Raw genomic sequence first — 24,136 nt, 5'->3', positions numbered from 1 at the left:
TAAATATGAGAGATAATCAATACACTGGGTGCATTCCAGATGTGTTTTTAAGACAGTAAACTGTAAATGTGATATGACCTGAGGTTGAAAAAAGAAAACTGTGTGCCGAGGCATCAGTGAATTTCAGTGCCATCACTGAGCAGAAGTAGCAAGAAGGATTTTGAAAGCAGGGTATGCAGCTTGTTCCTAGGGGCATTCTAAGTTTTAGGCAGTTTCTGCTTTTTTTCTCTTCCAAAAATATTAAATGATCTTACCAATGTTATTCATCTTTCTTACAGTAATTTTATTTTACATATTTACCATGGCTGATTCTACTAGAACCTGAGTTAACCTATCACAAGAAAATCATTCTGAACAGAGACACAGTAAATTATCACAAGGTATGGTTTAAAGCAGTTTATGAAAAAAACTATCTTACTCAGGAAACAACTTAAAGGAAAATTGGATTAATTCTCTTCAGGAAGCAAAAAGTGTTTGTTTATTTAGTTATCTGCTTAGACATCAGGCATATAATGAAATTATAGATATATATGCACGTATATGTATATAAAGTCCTGCTCTTCTTTTCTTCAAAATTCCTAGACTTTCTATGAAGTCTTTTCTATATATTTTAGCTTCATTACATTCACCCTTTTATTCATTTATCTATAAGTAAAGTTGTATTATAAAATTACCAAATGCCAGGCACTAATCTATAGTAGTGAATTCACAGGTCCCTAGCCTCACAGAGTTTACACTATATTGGAAATTATTAGCTGGCGTTTAAGAGCACTCCTGATACTCCAGCAGTCTTAGTTCTTTGGTGGGCATTATGTTAATATCATTTCTCATTCAAAGGACAAGGAGATGAAGTCTCAGAGCATGCAAATCACTTCTTCAAGATCATCAAGCTAGTAAGCATTAAATATGAGATTTAACCCCATCCAGTTTGCCCATGCCCACGAGTCCAGCTGCCATGCTAATTCACCTTTTTAACACATATTCTTCTAATATGTATTATCTATGCTACTCACATGTTTCCTTGCATTTTTAAGTAAATTTAATATTTTAATGGTGAAAATAGAAAACAACACAGAAATTTGGAAAATGGAGAAAATATTCATATTGACACCATGTTATAACTATTATTCTCTAAATATTCTCATGTTTCAATCTGTTAACACTTGGAATCATAGTTCATGAGCAATTTCACCTCCTGTCTTTTCCATTTTATTATAATGTTTCTATTATGTTACATGCAATTCATATACATTTTATTATAATGTTTCCACAATGCTACACAGAGTTCATAATCATTATTTTTAGAGGCCACTTAAATGTATATTGAGTTGATATAGCATAATATAATTAAAACTCTCGTTGGTAGCTATTTTACTTCACTGGAGGGAAGAACCCCATGATTTTATCACATAAAAAAGGTCTTTAGAATTTCAATTCAAGTTAAATTGAACATGTGCAATTGTTTGACAACTTTATGATAGGTAGCCTTCCAGGTACTGATATGTCTCCAAAAATGCACTTCAACAAATATTTCTTGTAGCTTAACATTCACCACTCACTGTGATAGGTCTTAAGGATGTTTAATTGGTGGGAAACGGTCTCTAAACTGAAGAAGCTTCTAAATCAGTCACAGGTGACAGAAATCCAAAACAGTATTAGCTAGGGCATATAAAAATTCAGCAAGTCTAGTAATGTGGTGTTGATGAAAATGGATGTGATAGAAAGGGCTTTGGAAAAGGTGATATTTACACAGAAATCTGAAAGGGTGGTAGAAATTGGTTGCTTAGGATTAGACTGCTCAGGCTGCTATAACAAGATACCACAGACTGGGTGGATTAAACAACAGGCACACTTATTTCCATACCATTCTGGAGGCTGGCAGTCTGATATCTAGTTGCCAACAGGTTGGTCTCTGGGAGACCTCTCTTTCTGCCTTGTAGATGATGATCTGCTCTCTGTGTCTTCATATGTCCCCTTTTCTGTATGTACATGGAGAGAGAACCGGTATCTTTTCCTCTTTTGATAAAGACAGATCTCCTGTGGGATTAGGGTCCTACCATAATGACTTAATTTAACTAATTAACTCATAAGTGTCCTATGTATGGCCACAATCACATTGGGGGTTAGGACATCATATGACATCATATGAATTTTAGAAAGACACAATTCAGTCCACAACAGATAAGCAGAAGGGTGGACATGAGAAATGAGTTAAATGCTGAGGAAGGGAAGGGATAGATTGATAGATAGGTAGGTAAAGTTCATCAATAATACATTTAGAAAATTGTTTTAAAAACTTATGATGGGGAGAGAAGAAACTAGTAAAATAACTGCATACTATCTTAGAGGAAATTAAATTGAAATTTCCAGCAAAATTAACAATCACAGTTTGAACAGGTCTCTTAAAACAAGACAGGAAATCAATTATTTAATAGCATTTTTAGTTTATAGATTTGCTTCTAGTTAGGGTCAAGTATGAATAATTAACTTATTTGATTACAAAATCATTCTGAATAATCTGCTCATAATTTTAAAGATAATATGAAAACTGTAATCATAAAATGTGAGAGAAGAAAATATATAGAGAGATGAAAGAAGGTTGTTAACAAGAAATATGTACCTCCAACAGAGGTCTCTAAAGAAACTAAACTAAAACTTTGTCAGGGCAGGAGACAGGAATAAGATTATAGACTCAGATTCTTCTTTTGACCAATATTTGGACAAACTTGATCAGATTGATAAAGATGAAGAGATGACACCTGCCTTAAACTTATTATCTAATAATGATGTACAAATGTTTTCAAAGGCTGTCTGTATTTCAATATATGAAATCTCTTTCCGTATTATGGGAGTTAGAGTTCAAAAAATCTTTCTTTGTGGACTCACAATATATGTTAATATGACAGCTAATTTTTTTACATATTTTTAGAAAATGAAAATGATTTATTAAATACAATTTTAATAATTTGATTTATAAAAGAGCTGGAGGTGGCAACCCACAATAAATTAATCTATTGTGAATTATGAAAATATTAATCAGCTTGATGTAAACATCTGTGGTTCACAGAAATGGCCTGGAATTATTTATCAGTGTCATTTCTCCTTTCTGCCTCACCTAACTCCACTTAATGACTGGGACTCGCATGTCTTTGTCATTACATAGGGAATAGAATATGTGCCAAAACATACAGCTCAGGGTTTAAAAGTTAAATTGCATGAATATTTATGAATACACTGTCTAGAATACAAAAATTCTAAAATACCTCAATGATTGAGATTTAGCATTCAACTTGACAGAGTGAGTAAATGTTCGCTTTAAATTTAAAACAAAATAACTACCATTTCTTAATCTGTTAGACTGTATTAACAGCTTTACCTCCCCTATTTAATTTAACTGTTCAAAACAATTTTATTTAAAAAATACTGAAGAATGCATGGGAATGCAAATTGATGGTAAGTTATAAAGCCAGAATTTGAAATCAAGTATATCTGATTCAAGATGCCATACTCATTTTTCTCATCTGCAAAATTGAAAAAATATATACCATGTCCTCCTTAACTCACATTATACTGAGGTTCAAATGTAAGAGTGAGAATATTGTAAATTGTGACATCAAAATAGTTGTACAATTATTTATTCAGCTATGGGTGATGGTTGCTAGTACAAGCTAATAACAACATAAAACTCATATATATGTGGATAGTTGAGTTAGAATGAAGTTCTTCAGTGGATTAACAGGAATTACTGAAAACTTGTTTTGTGGTTGTTAAGTTCATCAAATCATTGAAGAAGAAATGTTTGAAAAGTCCTTTAAATCACATAAAGAAGGTAGATGTTTGATCCAATTCCAAATCAATATCCCTTCCTTCTTTAAAAATATATGTCAAATTTCCAGCTCACTTTACAAATTTTTTCCAAATCTTTCAAACCTCTATGGCATTCTTCTCTGGTGTTTCTATATGAAAAGCTTCCTGGATTTCTGTTTTATATTGTTCTAGTACTTATCCAAATATTCATTTTTAATTAACATTTCCTATCTCTATTTCCTAAGGCTGTTATGTAACTGTGTCTATGATAGCAGAGAGATCACGGACTTTGCTTCTGTAAGTCACAAAACCCTTCAACTAATTATCCTGCAATTAGCAATACACAATGAAGAAGTAAGTTCTTAATATTTGCTTGTGGTTGACAAGTATTATGAGAATGCAATTTTCTGAAAAGGTTACCAGCTCACTGGGAGTGTTTAACAACCTGGGGCCTGACATAATAGACCATATTGCATTCATATCTAACATCATGAGGCCCACTATAATATAAATGATGAAACTAAGCAAATAGCTAAACTGGTAGAGACTTTATGCATGGATTAATGTCTTTGAAAAATGTTTATTAGTGTATTTGTGCCTCCAGTATGTCTGAAAAATGTAGGTAATAATCTACCTTCTGGAACAGCACTGAATATATATATGTATATATGTGTATATAAATATATATATGTATATGTGTATATATATGTATGTGTATATATATATATGTGTATATGAATACATTTACTTAGTTTCACATCCACACACCCACAAGCAAACATACAAAATATCCATTATATATATTTGTATACTTATATAGAGGACTTCCTTTTTTATGTGTGAACTATGCACTTGGTATCTTATTTTTAAAACACATTATGCGTATAAGAAAGACTGCATTACACATATCCATATGTAGGAGCCTAAGCGATTGTTGATCTTTTTTTTAAATAGGACTATTACTCCATGATCTCTTATTTCTAAATCCAGAACTCTCTTCCCTACTGTCCTATGAAGGGGAAAGTGGCATGTGTGTTGAAGAGCAGAAGTAGATGAGAGGCCTTTGTAAATCAAAGAATGAAAACTCATCATTTTGTCCTTAGATATGTGACATACAATTTAACCACATTCATCAAAGGAAAAACTTTAAGTCCCCTAGTTCCATTTGTTAAAGGTGATATAAGTTGATCTTTTTTATTGCTTTATGCTTTTTTTTTTTTGAAAAATGAATTTTCCTCATGGAAGAAGTTTGCCCTGCCTTGGAAAACAGCTTGCCATCAAACATGTTCACAAGATATTTGCAAGCTTGATGCATTAAAGGGAAGAATTTTTGTATACAAGTCTTTGCAAATTTTCTTGGATGAAATGCAAGAAGGGTTTGATTTGTATGAGATTCTACCTGATGGCAAACAGGGCAGAGATATCTCATGGTTCCCAGGAGGCTTACACCCAACAGCATGAAAACTTGGAAGTCTGCCTGTATTACCTTATGTGATGACTGCAGAGCTCAATCGCATTTAAGATTTAATATCATTGGCAAGATGCCTCCAGCAGCCACTGAATAATATGGAGTAAAAATATCTTAATCTCCAAAAGATTGCTGCCTTGTGAAATAAATTACTCTAGTTACATTAACAAGTTAACTAGGTACAAGGTGAGAATATAAAATCTTAGAACTAAACTCTGGTTCATATATATTCAAAAGGTAGCAGGATAAAAGCAATGTATAGACTAAGAAGAAGCAGGGAGAAATTTGTGATTTTTGGACACCAAAGATGTCTGAAATTTATGAGAAAGAAGTATCAACCTAGTGTAAAACCTGGGTCTCCTTTGGCTCTAATACTAAGTTTGTCATTTCTAAGTAGTGTGATCTTGGACAAGTAACTTAAATTCTTAATATCTGTTTTCTTGATTGTAAAATTGGATTAATAATGAAACCTAGCTCATGGAATTATCAGGGAGGCTTTAAAGGATAAAATACATTAAATTATTGGAACAACTAGACTTTTATACTATAGTGATATGTTATTATCATTATCAAAGTCATTAAAATTATGAATTAAAAGTGATCATTTTCTTTACTTTTCTATATGTAACTTCTATTGTTACCACAATTTCTTTATTTCTTAATGCCTACATTCAGTTCAAGCTCTAAAGAGAAAAGACTGAAATTTTTCTATTATTTTAAAGGGTTAGTAAAACATTCTTTAGAATGGAACAAAGTCTCTTATTCTTTATCCTAAAATGACCCACTAAAATATTAACCTGTAAGTTACAGTGAATTTGGTAAATCTAAAGGGTTAGTAACATATTCTTTAGAATGGAACAAAGTCTCTTATTCTTTATCCTAAAATGACCCACTAAAATAGTAACCTGTAAGTTACAGAGAATTTGGTAAATCTAAAAACTCACCTTGCTATTTATTTTAACATTAAATTAAGATGAATGCAAAGATTCTTTAATCTGGAAATAAAGATGAGAGATGCATCAGTACATATTTGGTGATTGAAGCCAAAAAATTAGTAATTTTGGACATTAGGAAATTTAAATCCTAGGACATTATTTAAGAATGTACAACTGCTAGACTGGCACTAAAACACAAACACTGGAGTGGAGGCTACCAATTGTAAAGCTAGTATTCATAAACCCAAGGACTTCTCTCACAATACTTTGATATTTTTTCCCCAAAGTGTGACCAAGGATAGAGCATTTATCGAGACTTAATTGTGATAAGTATCAGGATTATGTGTTTGTCTGAAATCCATCAATGAAACATAATGAAATAGTCTATAACCACGGATTTAATATTTCCCCTGATATTTGATTGTGGATATTGGGGGTGGAGAATAAAGTTTAATAAAATTTCAATCACATAGATGCAATAGCATTCAATCTCAATATCCCAAACAAGTGGTTCAAAACAGAATGTCATATATCAAATCACTGATATGCTCATCCAGGACAATGACATTAGCATTTGTCATCTTGTCACTCGTAAAAACCCTGAAGACCTCAAGAGGCAGAAATATCAATTTTCCTACCCCCAAAGGCCAGTCTCAGATAGGTTGATGTAAATTCTCATGTATTTAGAATCAATTGGAGACTTTTCAATAAAACTAAAATTATATAGCGGTTTTAAAAAGAATTTTACTCTCAGAGGAAACACAGCAGTAATGAGAGAGAAAAAAAATTAAAAAAAAAAAACCCTTGCATTTACTTGGCATTAGTTTTGGCTATGTAGATTCTGCTTTCAAAGGATGTCCATGATAATTATTTTTCTTTATTTTCCTTCGGATTGGCCCTTCATTTGACAATGACTGTGTAAGCTCTATGTTTTGAATATGCGCCTGATTGACGACAGCAAAAGAGGAAGAAATGGTCACTTAACTTGAAACTCCACAGGAAAACAGGACACTCATATAAAGATGATTTTAAGAGCTGAATATATGTTCTTCTGTTTGAAAATCATTGTACTGAGAGAATTTTAATAATAATATTTTAATTAATGTGTGATGAGAAGGAAGTCTGCATTTATGGTACTTGTACAATATTCACTTTGATTTCATGTCTTTTAAAAATATATTTTCTACAGTAACATATCTGGTTCATTGAGAGTCATTTATACTACTCATTAGATGATAATACATGAATGAAATTGTAGTTAAATGCATAAAATATCACTACATGAAGCAAAAATTCTAAAACAAACGGATTAAAGCTGCCTGCCATTCTGTCTGATGCTCCAGTTGATCGCTGATATTTAGGTTACCATGACAACATGAAATTTGTGTACTACTTAGCATTTAAGAATTTATTTTAATTTTTATCCTTATTTGATTTTTTAATATATTAATTTCTCACATATTTCTGTTATATATCAAAATAATAAAATATTTGAGCACCTTAAAATGTTCTAATAATTTATGATAAATATTATTGTAATAAATTATATAGTTACTCTTTATGAAGTTACAATAAATTATATAATTAATAAAAATATATAGGTATATAGTTTTCTGACAAATTATTAAAATACTATAATAAAGGACACAAAAAATTATGGCAAATGCTTTGCCCTTATGGAATACTTCTTTATTCCTAATAATACAAATAATTCTAAGAATTAACAGCAGCCCTGATATTTAATAATTTAGTCCATACACACACATGCAGACACAAATACACTCACACACTAACACAAAAATTCTTATACTGGCCAATGTTAAGGACTCCTTCTTAAGAAGACAGTGTCATATCTAACACTTGTTTTGTTGTTTTGGTGGTTGAAACTCTCCCCGTAGGGACTTTGCTTTATTGGTAACCCTCTTTTCCCAAAATGCCATCACAAGGAAATGACTGATTCAACTGTGGCTAAAGAGTTTATGAGTGATTTGTTCACAACTTATTTCTATTTTTCATTTTGTGAAGATCAATGGAAGTCAGCAGTTATGATACTTAAAAATCTAAAAAGCATTAAGAGCACCACCACATATTAGGTCCAGGAATGTTCCCATGTGTGATTATCAGCTTTACTTATGCAAAAGCCTACAGCAAAACTCCAAAGAAGGACTCCATCTTTTCACCTCCTGCTCCTGGGAAGGCGGTGGGGATATTCAGCCTGAGGGGAAAATCATATTAAAATAAAAGGTAAAGAAATGGAGCACAATCTATACAAGGCCAAAAATAATATAGACCTTGTTTAGAACTATTACCTATTAAAGGACGTGTGAAAAGCAAGAACAACTACAAATACACAAACACACTTTGATCCCAACAGCCTGTCTTTCCTTCCCACTTCTGTGTTAAAAACCACAAATAAACTTAATAAGGTTATCAGTGTTTTCAGATGACACCTTAAACTCAGGAAATGACCAATATTCATCCCAATTGGCTTAGTTTGCCAGGGATTGTCTTCAAAGAGAACATAAGAGAAAATACTTGGTGTTTCAGGGAACATTATTTCTTCCTGATGAAAAGGGAGAGTAGTAAGAAAGATCTCCTCTACACACTTCTTCCTTGCTGCTTTCAGATGTTGTTAACTGAGGATGTGATACTGAAACCCCAGCACCATCTGATGAATGGAGGAGTAGCCTGAATATTCAGCAGAATGCTTGAAAAGGATTCCATCATTCCATCACTGGAACACCCTTTGTGAGATTCTCTTTTTCTAGAATCTCTATTAAAGGAAAGCATACATGTGCCTACAGTAGAAGCCAAAATTATTCAGATTTTCTGCAACTTGAAGACAACACATCCTCACTGAATCAGATGCCCACTTGGAAATCAGATTCAGGATTACACATATTTGTTGATTTTCTCCATTCTCTTATTCCACTAGGAAGCAGTTTTTGTTAATTTGTGAAACCAGAAAGAATTTGAAGCCATAGGAAATATATAAATTATGATGGCTATAGTATCTGCTTGCCCTCATTTTGTCCACTTGTAATTTTATCTGGTACCCTTCTTTTCTCTATTTCACTTACTTTTACTGCTTCATTTTCATGTGCTTTATCCTATCAATTAACATCAATTCATATTACCATATTTGGTTGGGCAAGATAAGAAATATTACCCATGCTAATCCAAATAGCATAACATTCAACTATCAGTGAGTACACATGTATAGCATATAATTTTGTGCCTTATGTTTATCTTTGCAATTATGCTCTGTTTACCATGATATTAAAATTATTTTGATGCCTTCTACTGGTGCCAATTGAGGACAGAAAGAGGACAAAGATAGAAAACATTCAGGAAAAAGTCAGAGCATACCACAAAAATGCAACAAATTAGAAAGCTAGATGGTTAATAGTAACTACTTAATCCAGTTCCATTCATAAGAAAAGTAAGATGAGAGACACAAAGCACTATCAATCCCTTGTGGTGGTATAGTCAAGAAATGAATCCAGGTTCCTATTTACTGACATGGTCCTCTCTTAATTTCATTACATGGCATGCTTTCAAATGGAGCATTTTTGATGTCACATGATTTGCCCTGTTGATAAGCCAAGGCAAGTTAGCCTTACCTATGTAAAATATTAAATGAAGGATGGATGCAGAAATGAGCTAACAAAAGAATGAAGCTAAAAGAACAATTTAATTTAATTCAAAACAGTACAGATAGATTTTCTTTTTAATCCTCTCTTCTCTCAATTCCCTGTTTGAATATTTCTTCTGGGCATTATCTTATTTAATTATAATTATTTGTTGATGTCTTCTTGCATCTGTATGTATATTTTTTAACTCTGGTCTTTCTATTCATATAGGCCAGGCATTTTTTCTAGGATCTAGGAAGATTGTGTAAGTAAACTGACAAATTGCCTCTTCTCATGTATCTTTCACTCTAATGTGAGAAATAAATAATAACAAATAAATATATAACCTAACATTGGGTATTTTCCATGTGCCAGGCACTGTTTTAAGCCCCTTAGATAAAGTAACATTATCACTATCAAGGCACTAATATTAGCCTCATTTTTAGGGTTATGGAAACCAGAGCACAGAGTGGTAAGGTAAAATTGCTCAAGGTCACATAACTACTAAGAATTAAAACCCAGAAAATATGGCTCCAAAAAGTCTGTACTCCTAACCACTATGCTATGACAGTTCTCCATGGAAGAAGAGTTCTGAAAACAAATTAGAGTGTAACTTGTTAAGAGAAAATAGAATTAGTGTGTGAAAGGTGATAGAGTTTTTATTTAAGGAAGTAGATGCATGCACCCCAATGTTCATAGCAGCAATATATACAACAGCCAAGACATGGAAGCAACCTAAATGTCCATTGATAGATGACTGGATAAAGAAGTTGTGGTATATTTATACAATTGAATGCTACTCAGTCATTAAGAAAAAAAAGAATAAAATAATACCATTTGCAGCAACATGGATGGATATGGAGATTGTCATTCTAAGTAAAGTAAGCCAGAAAGAGAAAGAAAAATACCATATGATATTACTCATATGAGGAATCTAAAAAATAAAAAAAGAAAAGAAAAGAAAAGAAAGAAAAGAAAAGAAAAAAGAAAAGAAAAAGGAAAAAGAGGGTACTAATGGACTCATCTACAAAATAGAAACAGATTCTCAGACATAGTAAACAATCTTATGATTACTGGGGGAAATGGGTTAGGAAGGGATAAATTTGGAAGTTTGAGATTTGCAAATGTTAACAATTATATATAAAAATAGATTAAAAACATATTTCTTCTATATAGCACAAGGAACTATATTCAATATTTTGCAATAACATTTAATGGAAAAAAATATGAAAATGAATATAGGTATGTGTATATGCATGACTGGGACATGATGCTTTACACCAGAAACTGATACATTGTAACTGACTATACTGCAATTAAAAAAATGAAATAAAATAAAAAAAAATGGGAGAGCCTCAATGAGAAGATAAGGGAGTTAGCCAAGTAACTAGATGAGAAAGAACTTCAAAGGGGTCTGCAAAGGTAAAGCCTTACTGTGGGATGTGCTTCCTGTGGTCAGGGCATAATCAAGAAAACACCTTGGATGATCTGCAGATGGTGGATGAGTCAACAGAGTGAGAAAAGTCCAGATCATGGCAGACTTTTGATTGCAGGATGTTTTTTTATGAGTAATGAAAATATTTTGAGGAACTCTGAGCAACTAAGTAGCACATTCAGATGAAAAGGATTAGTTAGCCTGGGAAATACCATATAGGCACTAAAAGTGAAAGAAGAAGAATTAATAAATATTTGAGCTTTAACAGCAGAGGTGGTGAATGGTGGTCAGTTTTTTTTTTTTTTACATTTGTATCACAATTTCCTGGACACTGGATATGAGGGGTGGAAATAGCCTAGAGTTAAGTCTGACTTCAAGTTTTTTGACCTTAGCCCACAGGCAAATGACAGTGCCAGGTACTGTAGTCGGGAAGCCTAGGAGAGAAGCAGAATTGAGGGTAGGGTAAACATGCAATTTGTGAATCTGTAACTTTGAGACACCTGTTTTTCCTACATTGTTTTGTGTGGTAGCCTCTGGTACTTAGCAGAGACCAAATTTTACATTTTATTTAATCTACTGAAGTTAAACTTAAATTTAAAGCTGCTACTCAACTCACTGAAAAATTTTCCTTGTATTTGGATCAACTTACGTTGTGACTGTACTTTCTGAACTGCAAATTTTATAAAATTCAAATACAGATCAAGTAATTGATGAAAATCTAGTATCTGAATTGGGATATTTTAAGTGTAAAATACATGCTAGTTTTCAAAAATTTGAGGTGAGTGCCCCATAAAATATATTGTCTTCCATTCGTTGGAGACATTGAGATTGGAGATACATATTTTGAAAGCATCAGTAAAAACACAGTGTTGAAGCTTTGGAACTTAATCATTTGATTAAAGAGTGTGGTTAGCAAGGAGTAACATCTTCCCATGGGTTGACAATGTGATCATGGTGAGCACCTGGCTTCTTCAGAGGAGGTCTTGTTTGCTTATTTGTGTTCAGGAGTTGGAGGATGGGTGGGAAAGGAAGGGAGAGGAAGGAGAGCTTTTATCCTCTTTGTTTTCATACAATCTTAGAAAAATAGCTAGATGCTTAGATTTCAGTCCTTTTCACCCACCATTTTCAGTACATCTAGACCAATTTTGGCAAGATAAAACTAACCCTCAAATCATTTAGCTAATTTTCAAAAATTTTCCCAGAAAATTAGTGATTATTTAAGATTAGGATTTAAATACATTTCAATGTATAATTCAGCAATGATGCCATTATCCTCAGGGTGACCAGATGCCCAGGTTTTCACAAGCCTGCTCTAGTTAGAAGCTTCTTGTTTGATTTAATTATCAACAGTGTTCCTTTTCACCCTAAACTGTTTCCTGATTCAGATGATATATTATATATTCACCCAAATTATTCTACTGTTTTTCTTTAGTCTGATGAATCAAGGGTTTTTTGTTAGTTTAGTTCACCGGGTTTTCTGTTTTTGCCTTTATTTTGTTTTTTGGTTTTGTGCTTTACTTTGTTTAATTTCATATTTTTATTTTATATTTCCTAATACCTGTCTTATTGTTTTCTGTTCATCTCCACCACATTACTTTATATCAGGTCAGCATCAATTCTTACTTGGATCATGCAATCAGACTCTTAACTAGTGTTCCTGCCTCCTCATCTCATTACTCTAATCCTATCAACACTGCAGGACTGATCTTTCTAAACTACTATAAAGGAAGTAATTGTGAAGGATTCAGAATGGCAGAAAAGGAAGAGATTGACAAAAGAAAGACAGAATTGGAGGTGAGACCAGCCTCACAATGTGCTGACATTTAAATTTGACCTTGATAAAGAGACAGACATTTCCCCATGGGGGTAAAAAATGAAAAGAAAAGGCAGAGACTCTGATAAGAAAAGAAGGTAAAACCAGGAGAAGGTTGTAGACCTCCCTGACATAGGACCGTTCAGTTTATGCTTTCCTGCTACAAAGCTCTTAAACATTTTTTTAATCTCTTCTCAGAAAATATTTTTTGCAGAATAATGTTTATTTTTTACATAAATGCATACTGAATGCACTATAAAATGTGATAATTCAACAATATGATTCCAAACAAAGACACACTCAAAAATGGAGAGGTTTCTAGTGACAAATTGTCTAGCTTGTACAATGTCATATTGGGCATCTTTGAGTCACCTGCCATGTTTTGATGGACGACAAGCAATTTACATTCCCCTATCTATGCCAATCAAGACAAGTAAAAATGTAGCATTTTCTGCAACTCCTCTATCTGTTTTGCATATGCAATATTTCCAAGTATTTTAAAATCCTCCCTAATATAGACTTTATCTTTTCCTAAGCAAGTTTTCTGTGTTGTAACAGTATTTTAGGGCTGCTTGTTTGTTTGCCAGAATAAGTGGCACACTAAAAGACTGGAAACATAAACAAAGAATAATGTAACTTTCTAAGAATGATCCCTTTGCTGCTTTTATCTACCAACCACAAGTCATTTATTCTTTTTTTAGTGAGGCCAGCACACATTCAGTTGAATACATGTTATGGAAATAATTTTCTAATTAATAATTTGGTGTTTTAAATAATTACTTTTAGGACCAGAGATTCTTAGCATGTTAAAATGCTAAATGTAGCCACTTCTTCCAAAAATACACACCAGGCTCATGACATCATTGAGGTCACTTTCACTATGGCATGAGTGTATTGAGGTAGGCAGAGTAATTGGGAATTGGGAAATCAGAACAAGAATTTTAATTCTGCTAAGAAGATCGCCAGAAAAGGGACTTTCTTTTATTTACTGCTTTGTTCTAGCATCTAGACCAAAGCCTGACTTTCATTAGCACTAAATAAACACTGATGAATGAACTCAAGGATACAAGCACAGCAGTTCTTCAGTTTTCTCATCTGATGTTAAAGGGTCATATCAAAGAATTCTGATGTTTCTGTTGCATCCTATATTCTATAGTTTATCTAACAAAACAATGTTAAGTGTTATTTTTGTTGCCTATTATTTTCCCTATATCATTCTTCCTTCCTTCCTTTCCTTTCCTTCCTTTTATTCTCTTTGCTTATTTCTCTTTTGTCCTCTCCATCTTTTTCTTTTTTCTTTTTTTTTCTTTCTTATTAACACCTTAAAGATAGTGGTACTGAATCTTTTCAAGTTTAAATAGCATGAGTGATCTTTGCTTAGAAGCAGAAAATATGTAGTGGTCCAGAAAAAAAGGAAACAAGGAGCCCTTCTCTGCCTTTCAGAGAATGCACAGAACATAGGAAACACTTCTTTTCACATAGAAAAGGAAAAGCTGTCAGCCCTGAGACACAGGGAGTTGCTGAGATACAGGTAGAAATGACTGATTATTAACTCAATTTTGGCCTATCTCTCCTCCCTGGAGAACAGGGGATGAGGCTGAAAGTTCCAAACTTCTGATAATGGCTTGTTCTTTCTCGTGACCAGCTCTGATGCTGAAGCTATCCAAAAGCCCACCAAGAATTTACCCATTAGAACAAAAGATATTCTCATCATCCAGAAAGTTACAAGAGACTTAGAAGCTCTGTGTCAGAAACTGGCAGCAAAGACCAAATATATATCCTATGTTTCACATATATTCATATATTCAAGATAAGGAATTATATTTAATAATTAAAATAATATGCCTTAAATGAGCATTTTACCTATATTGTAATATCAATTGCCATTATCACTCACTTGGAAAGTACTATTTTAATCCTTAGTTTTACAGATAAGGAAACTAAAGCATAAAGGCTTTAAGTTACTTGATTATATATAGAACATACCTGAGCCAGAATTCCAATCCACGCAGTTTACTCTAGAGTTTACTAGTTTAAACATTTGTACATTTATGTAGTGATAGCTGCAATTGTTTGGGTAAAATAATTATGAAATATTTTAAATAAGACTCTTTAGATAAGTGGCTTTTCATGGTTCTACTACACATCATCATAAAGTGATGTCTGAGTTTACCATATTGAATGGAAACTAATAATATTGTTTTTTAAAATCATAAGTAGAAGGCTTGCCGGAAGTGTTAATAATTTCCTGAAAGTGCTATAAAACTTGAGTAAAGAAATTGTTTTGATCTATGTGCTCTATTTATTACTTTATAAGAAAGAACAATTCTGAGAATATCAGAGAGTGACTATTTAACTTGGATATACCACAAAAACATAAGTGAGTTTGTAGATTGAAACAAATTTATGTCTGGGAGACTCATTAAAATAAATTGTTATCGATTCCTCTTAATGAATTATATGAATAGCAGTAATTACATATCCTATAGTACTACCATCAATGACAGTTCTTTTTTTCTATAAAGTAATTTAAGATAAAACAGCTGATCAAAATATTCATATTGATGCAAAATATTTTTAATATATTAATGTCCATATGCATAAAATAGAAACGCTCACATGGTATAATGTAAAGAGTAAAACAAATTGAAATTGGATGTTTTTCCCCCCCACAAGTTTAGTCTCCTACATTTCTAATGAAATCATCAAGACATATAAAATAATTAAAATTTTCTATCAGCAAAATAGATTAAAATTTACTCACAGATTTGACATTTGAAAAATTATTCCCAGACAAAAACAAATAAAGCCAGCTTCAAAAATTTGCCAAGCAAAAAATCTGTAAAGCAGAATTGAACACATAGGGATCAAAGAATGACCACATTCATGGCCTCCATTATCACACTAGATGAGAAAGCTTATTATTCTTATTCAGATTTATTAAGAAAATTCTCACTTCTGTAGGAATCCCTGCTGGGTGCAGAAAAAAAATTCATCCATTCAGGACACAAATCTCATTGAAATTGTTAGTCTAGCCCAGTCTTTCATATGCTTATTTGGCTGTGTAAGGAACTATGGGATCATTTTCATGAGTTTTTGATAATGCAGGCCACTGGGCTATTAATCCCAGCTTGTGGACTTTGTTCTAGATACATTCAATGACTTTGTCTTCAGAAAAAGAAATTTTTACAGCAGGATGAATTTACCCACCTTGGCTACATCAGTATGCAGCAACTTCCTTCCTGTTCATCAGCCATTAGCCTCATCTGAGGGCTGGACAAATCAAACACCCTCAGGATGGCAGAGGAGAAAGATGAGAAGAACTGGGTCTTTGTTGATGTCACTGCATGTCAACAAATACAGTTTCATGATGTCCTGCCTCTAAATGTCCTGTATTCAAACAATATACATACAGTTAAATGCAAATTGTTTTGGAGTCTTGTTATTTGAAATCTAACAATATGTACTGGCCTGTTGTGCTTGATTCTCTAGAAAATTTCCTGATGGACTTTATTGCCTTACAACATTGTTTCTGGGATGTAGAAGGTTTGTATCTAACACTTGAATTTTATAAACTATGGCCTAAGGCTTAAAATCTGTACCTTAATATATTCTAACTTTTATTTTCAAATAGCAAAATTTGCAGCACTGAGATATGCTCCTCTAATTTTTGTACCTTCTTTATTTATTAAATACTTAGTGAAAGGAGAAAAACAAGCTGAATTAGTGATTTTCATGCTACATGTTGCAACATCAAGTAAAATATTCACTTGCAGCTTAGACTAATCATGAAAAAAAATCCAAGTTTCTTGGATAAAATATAATCCTTGCCATTCAGTGGTCAGAGATAAATTTATTATGGTTATTTATGTTGTTATGTTTTATTTTATCTAAACAATCTTTCAATCCCCCAAATGTGAGGTCTTTTGCTTGTGTTTTTTCTGCAATCTGACACCTTTAGGCGAGAGAGAAAAGCCCTACACCCATTTCTTTCTTTATACACATTCTCTGAAAGCATTCTCAAATATATATCATGCCTCTAAATAAAAGCATAATACATCCTCTGAAATTATCCTGGTTCCCTCACCAGACACATCTTCAGCATCATGTTGATGGGCCTTTTCAGAGTGTCAGCATCTGTGATTTTATGCTTGCACTGTAGGGAGAACTGAATATGTAGTTAGATGATGCAACCAACCTATATTCTTTAGCTTGACCATGATAATTTCAGTTAGACTTCATCAAACTATACGCACTTGGTTTTGTTCGTCTAAAGCTAAAGAATAACAAAGAAATACAATATTGAATATCTTTGTAGGACAATTTTTTTTTTCAGGAAAATATATGTGCTGCTTCTTCTTTTTTTGCCTTTTACAGCAGAGCCTCTAAATACTCCACAAACAATATGAACAAATGAAACCAATGGATTTGTCAATATCTGAAATGTTGTCATAAGGAGAAGCCAAGAACTTAGACATATTGGGAAAGTCTTTAAAAACATGAGGAAAACAGATTAAATGGAGACACTCATCTTGAATAATCCTTTATAATAAGAAAAATAAAAGACTCTAGAGGGAATGCATGGAACTATTGTGTATTCATTTTAAAGGTTCTATTTGTTGGTTCTTTGCTTAAGGCTCACTCCCTAGAATTCTAACTAGAGCACTCAGTTTTTCTTTTGTGAAATGGCATTCCCATTTCACTCTCTCCTTGAGTTCGATGGGAATGATTAATCTTAAGCTCCGTGAAGGACTCCTATTCTCCTAGCCACAGAATTCAGTTCTGAGATGATCACAAGACCTAATCCAGGTCATGTGACATTGAGAACACTTAGCTAAGGCAGTAAGGAAAGAAGCTTTGTCTAACTCCTTGAGAACAACAGAATATTGGACTGGTTGGAGTAGCATAGGGATTTTAGGAACTCCTATATATATTTTACTCATCAGACGAGCTGTCCTAATGGTGAAAGTGGCTCACAAAGGAGGAAAATGCCCAAAACATCACAGAATACACAGAAATAAAGCAAAATTTCTGAGGATGTGTGAATGTGGAAATTAAAATTCAAAAGAATCCAAGGCTCTTTTAAGCTTTTCTGCTCTGTGATCTAAACAGTTACCTTTTTATTTAAATGAGTATATATACATTTACAAATATTTCATATATTAAATATATTATGTATATAGTTATATTTAACTATAAAACTCAAATTTTTCAAAGACCAATTTCAAAATTGAGACTACCAATAAGCCTTAGAAGTAAGTGAAACAATACTGAATTCAGATTTCTAATCACTTAATAATGAAGAAATAACATTGCAATATCATTTATTCTAAAAATTGTACATATTATAGCATACATATATTTTTATTTATTTTAAAATTTTGTTTATATATATATAAACAATCAAATATTTCAAGAAGGCAATTTTGCTGAGCGTTTAATATGTCTCAAACATAGTTCTAAATATTTTCACATATTAAATCATGTAATCTTTAAAACAACACCATGAATTAGGTTTCTTTATTATCTTGATATTATAGGAAAACTCATCCAAGATATTGGGCATCAGCATCCAGGAAATTAACGTTTATTTATTATATAAATAATAGGTTGATTGTGAAAAGAGATTGTAGGAGGTAAAGTATAAAACCAGTGTATCACAGGTTAAGATTTAAGTTTCACCCATTAGGTTAGAATAGCTCTATTTTTGTTTTTCCTCTCACTATTGCAGACTTGTAGTACAAGAATTAAGTACATATTTCCCCATTCTACTTTATACATGCTTTCAATATCCCCAGTTCCCCCAACAGAGATATTCTAATGCTTTGGGCATGAAAAATTGAATATATGTGTCTACACACATACGTTGAATATATATGTATGCTTTTAAGTATAATGTATTTTTCTTGCATATCTTCATTGTTTACATGCATAAATGTGATTGAGAAATGATAATACAATGACATTTTATTTTTATTCTTGTTTGTGCTCAACTTCATGTTTTAAGATCCATCAAAATGCTCTGAGGGCCTCTAGTTTATACATATTTGTTTTGCTACCTATTATGGCATCGTATGTATTACACATATCCTACATTTACATTGTTATTTTTAGTAATCAGTAACAAGGATGGTTCCAATTGTTTGCTTCCACATAGAATGCTGTAATAAACATCTTGAAAATATACACTAAAGGACATATCATGTACAGAGGCCCCTCTTTCCTTTGCTTATTAGTGAGCTTTGTCCTCTTCGCATTTGGTCTCTACTATTTTTTATTATGTTGATATAAACTTGTATAGTGTAGATGTGAAATATTTTTCAGATACTAATTTTGCAAATACCTTCATATCTCTATTATCTCAGCTTATTTTTCAGTTGTGCCTTTGATTGAACAACAATATTAAATTTGCCAATACTGAACCAGAATTTTTAATTTTTGGCCTTGTATATGTGCTTTCAAATGCTTTATTAAAATCCCTTACTGAACACAATGGTGAATATAGTTTCCTTGGTTTTATTCTATTACCTTTACAATTTTACTATTCCCATATATTTCTTTGTGTATATTGATATGTAGAGATCCAAAGTTATAATCTTCTCCATGATTCAGTTTTTCCAATACCTTCCTTTAAACAAGCTGCACTTTGTCCAATTTTTGTGATAATTTTATCACAGAATAGATTCATTCATATGTGTTTTATTTCTATTTTAAAAATTTCCATTTTATTCCAAGAAGCTGCTTTGTTTACTGTGATGTTTGTACTACATTGTTTTGTTTCTTTAAAATATGACATCTTCTTGGGTAGGAAAAGTCTTCCAGGTTCTTTTTTTTTTTTTAATGATTGAACTATTATTAAATAGATGCTCTTGTGTATGTATGCTGAGTATTTACTAAAAATAATTTGCCAGGAATTATAATTTAAACTTCACTGAAGTTATGATGGTTTGGGTAGTGATAGTTGTTGATCTGATCTTATTGTCAATCTTAAGAAAATATGGAATGAGCAAATGCAGATTACAATATATAAAATAGATAAGCAATAAGGATTTACTGTATAACATGGGGAATTATACCTAATATCTTGTAATAACATATACTGGAATAAAATCTGCAAAAATACTGAATCACTATGCTGCATACCTGAAACTAATACCAAAAAAACCCATATAAAATTTTCTAGTACATTTAACTTTTACAGAAAGCTATATATCATTTACAATCTTAAAATAGCTACCCTCTGTTCATTGCATTAATAGGATAATATTCTTTAAGTACTTTTATGTATCTATTTAAATATAAACAAATATAAAGCACTTCCTGAAGTTGGTGTCCCAATAGGGTAGAATAGATTTGGACTACCCCATAGAGCCTTATTCCTACAGATATCTTTTATTATTATTTGGCATGGCAGCCCCCTGTAAACCCAAATTCAACAGCTGCTTTTTATTTGATATGAGTCAGCATGTAAAGTGGAAATGTTTACCCCAGGACACATGTTAAAGACCATCAGCCATAATTGTTTAGTACCACAACTGCTTGAGCCAATAACAACACCTGGAGCAAATGGGAAGATGACCAAAAGACTTTAAAGGAAAAATTGGAAAATAGGACATCCATAGGGGGTTTTAAATAGCTCTGATATATTCCTGAGAATGTAGAAGGTCATGTATAGTGCAGTTTTTAAGCCCAGGAGGAACTAAGAAGATCTTAATATGTCACTTCTGGCTGATATTGAAACTTCAAAGTGAGAGATGAAGCATAGTGTAAACTGAAGGAACATTAAAGATGTGTCTAACATGCACATAAAACCACTCAGCAATATCCAGGAGACTTATTGGAACATTGCATTTAAGTAAAATGTATGCACTTATTAGGTGACTGCTAAGCTAATAAAAGAGGTAGTTCTGGTGACAAGTGATATTGAACACAGACTTTACAGATTTGTTCAGGAAATGTACCAAAAAAATAAAAAAGCAGTAAGAAAAAAATCTTATTTCCACAATTGCCACATTATATTACTTTAAATGTTCAGTTTTCAAAAAAAAAAAAAACAAACAAATTTATGAGACATGCAAAGAATCACGAAACTATGCTACACAATAGGGAAAAAAGAGTAAAGAAACTGTCCCTGAGAAAACTTAGATGTGGGATACACTTTACAAAGACTTTATATCAACTTCTACAAATATCTCCCAAGAATCAAATTAAATCATGTTTAATGAACTAAAGGAAAACATAAGAGTTATGCCTTGCCAAATATAAAAATGTTTCCATATACTTACAGATGACATGTGAGTGGATACAGAAATTACAAAGTATTTCACACACACTCAAACACAATTACAAGTAACAAATGAGTTTAGCAAGATTGTTGGATATCAAATCAGTATAAAATATTAGTTGTAATTCTATACAATAGCAGTGGACAAATTTCATACATTTATGATCTTGCATATAAAAGAATAAAATGTTTAAAATCTATTTATCAAAAGAACTATAAGACTTGTACACTGAAAACTGTAAAACCTCTTTTAAAGAAATTAAGATAAACTTACATAAGTGGAAAGGAATCTTATATTCATACATTGGCAAACAATATTTTGGGGGGATCAGTAGTTCCCAGACTGATTTAGATTCAGTGAATTCCCTATTGAAATTCTACCTAACTTTTTCACAGAAATTGATAAGCTGACTGTAAAATTTATATGGAAATTCAAGGGTCCAGGATACCACAAAAATGGAAAAGAAAAACAAAGGTAGAAGACTCACATTTCCCAATTTCAAAACTTTCTATAAATTACATTATTTAAGATGGTGTGGCACTGTCAGAAGGATAGAGATCAAGTTAACATAACCCACCTCTTGATAAACAATGTTGGAGGGATTACAATTCAAATGATATTAAAAGAAAAACATAGTTACTAACAACTTGTGAGCCATGAAAGTATAGTGCAGAATCAAATATATTGAACAAAATACAAAACACTTAAAGGAGGGTATTAATTCTGAAAATGATCTGTTCCATAATTTGGAAAATGTTTGGGAAATTGTTTTGAATTCTCAGAAGAATGTTATTGATTAAGTGACATGGGGAACAATTTGAAAAGGTTTCCCTGAATTCACAGGACAAGAAAAAATATGCAAGTATCTATAGAAGCTGTAAACTGGTGATTCTAAAATGCAGATTACTGGTGATTACTGATAGAACAGAACAAAAAGGGAAGAAGTGGTAGCCAAATTTGTAGTGTGGATATGTTTTCTAGACAAATAAAAATGTTTAAAAATCATTGCATGTGCAATGAAATGCTCCCTATATTACATGTAATATAATTCTTAAGACACCTACATGTAAACACAGAGGAGAGAGGAAGGAAATTCATCCCATAAAATATATAACAGAAAAGTCAAAGATAAAGGTTAGCTTCATACTAAAAATAGCAAATAAACAAAGTCATATTCCTCACATTTTCTTTTGAAACACAAAATGATAGAAGAAAAAATAAACTCACAGCATCATCCATAGATTAATATTGAAAATAAAAGCTCATGATCAGATATTCCTTTTCAAGATAAAATCCACTTAAAGTAAACAGGACTCAAGAAGAATTTAAACCTGTTTACTTTGCCTAAAAAAAAAAAAAATCTATTTTAACCAATTGATAGAAAAAGGAAAATCAATACTCTTAAATAGAAAGATTGAATAAATGTCTAACAATGAACAATGCTTAGTGATAATTCAGAGATGATATAAATAATTGTTAACTTTATTACAACTGTAATAGCAAATTATAATTAATAAGATAATATCTATAGCATATTGGACCTTTAAAACTAAAATTGATTGTGATTATTATGTATTTATTTCTTACATGGTTGTAACAAACACATATACCCCCTTTTTTTGGATATCTATTATTCTACTTTGTGGAAATTTCTACCAAAATGTGTCATTTACCATTCCCAAAATTAGGCACATTGAGGTTGTTTCAAACATGTTCTCAAATTCTCACAAGACATATGAGTCTTTGGAATATGGATTGGTTTATTGACTCATTTCTAATGAATATAATGTGTCAGAAGTTACATTGTATAACTTCTGACTCTAAGAAAAAGGAAATGCAACTTCCTTCCACCTGAATCTCTTGTTCTGGAACTTTTGAGCTGACACATTAAAATCCTGATTACCCTAAGCTTCATACTGAGGTCAGGTTATGAGACCACATGGAGTAAGGAAGAGATGCCATAGGATTCCTGTCTATTCTGCCCCTAAGCTGTCCAACTCCCTCTAACTTCAACCTGCAGACATATGAGTGAGAGAGACTTCAGATTACTTCAGAACCCTGCCTCTGAGATGCCCTGGCAGATGTCAAGTGAAGCAGAAAAGGCTTCCCCACCATTCCCTGTCTGAAGCACTGACCCACAGAACCAACAAGCAAAATGAATTTTCACAACAAAAGTTTTGATAATTTGTCAAGAAGCAGTCACTGCAAAACACAGAGTCCAACATTTCAGTTTGAATGTATCTTCCACAGATTGCAATTGGTTTAAGGATGATTATGTGGTTTAAGCTATGCAAGACAGAATTGGGATTGCTTGTTTGCCTGATTGCTTGATTAATTTGATTTATCTTGATTGATTCTTTTTTCTGGGTGGTAGAAGTAGACATATGTGGAGTTTTCAACGTGGAATTTGGAAAGGAGGATATCTCTGCATGTGAGGTCCTGAAAAATAAGTTCTTTGTTAAACTGGAACTCTGAGCAGCATTCATAATGATGAAGAGATGGTGTCTCAGAAAGAAGTCAGAAATGAGGTGCAGAAAATGATAAAGTTTGCTAGTTACATATTTGAGGCCTGGAATCCATTCTTACCTGAAATGAGCATTTTTCCCCTCGGTTGTCCTGCTCCCGATTCTCAGAAGTGTACTCTCTTTTAGTACCTTTTTACTTTACTAATAAAAACCTTGCTTATATCACACTTTCTGTCTCTCATTAATTTTTTTTTTCAGTTCACTAAGAACCATAATAATTCTTATTTCCCTTATCA

This window comes from Camelus bactrianus, chromosome 17 (assembly GCF_048773025.1).
Source record: "Camelus bactrianus isolate YW-2024 breed Bactrian camel chromosome 17, ASM4877302v1, whole genome shotgun sequence".
Lineage (NCBI taxonomy): Eukaryota > Metazoa > Chordata > Mammalia > Artiodactyla > Camelidae > Camelus > Camelus bactrianus.
The sequence above is the reverse complement of the archived record's forward strand: the minus strand, read 5'-3'. Positions refer to the sequence as shown.